This window comes from Etheostoma spectabile, chromosome 5 (genome assembly GCF_008692095.1).
Source record: "Etheostoma spectabile isolate EspeVRDwgs_2016 chromosome 5, UIUC_Espe_1.0, whole genome shotgun sequence".
Classification (NCBI taxonomy): domain Eukaryota; kingdom Metazoa; phylum Chordata; class Actinopteri; order Perciformes; family Percidae; genus Etheostoma; species Etheostoma spectabile.
This window is the reverse complement of record NC_045737.1, coordinates 17,268,790-17,269,025: the sequence shown is the minus strand read 5'-3', so window position 1 is coordinate 17,269,025 and position 236 is coordinate 17,268,790. Positions and strand designations below refer to the sequence as shown.

At 53.0% G+C, this 236-nt stretch overlaps 1 protein-coding gene across 1 annotated transcript in view; it reads right to left on the bottom strand.

The window, feature by feature from the left end:
- nipsnap1 (nipsnap homolog 1 (C. elegans)) overlaps nucleotides 1-236 on the bottom strand; it is an 8,414-nt gene that overhangs the window by 4,521 nt on the left and 3,657 nt on the right. The window lies entirely within an intron of this gene.

Here is a 236-nt window from a genome sequence, read left to right as displayed (position 1 = left end):
CATACAGCAAACATCTCCTCACTATTCACGAGCTACCTGTCCCCAGAACACACTGTAAAAAAATGTGGCCTCTGTAGACAGCCCAGGGTCTACAGACAGCAAACAAAATCACTGTGCCCACCTGCACCACGAAGCATACACAAACATCGTTCCAGCCAATAACTGACAAGAAGGAGTTGGGGGTGGGGGTTAGTGCGCGGAAGCCCAGAAGGGAGGGGACGGGATGAGGAGGAGGG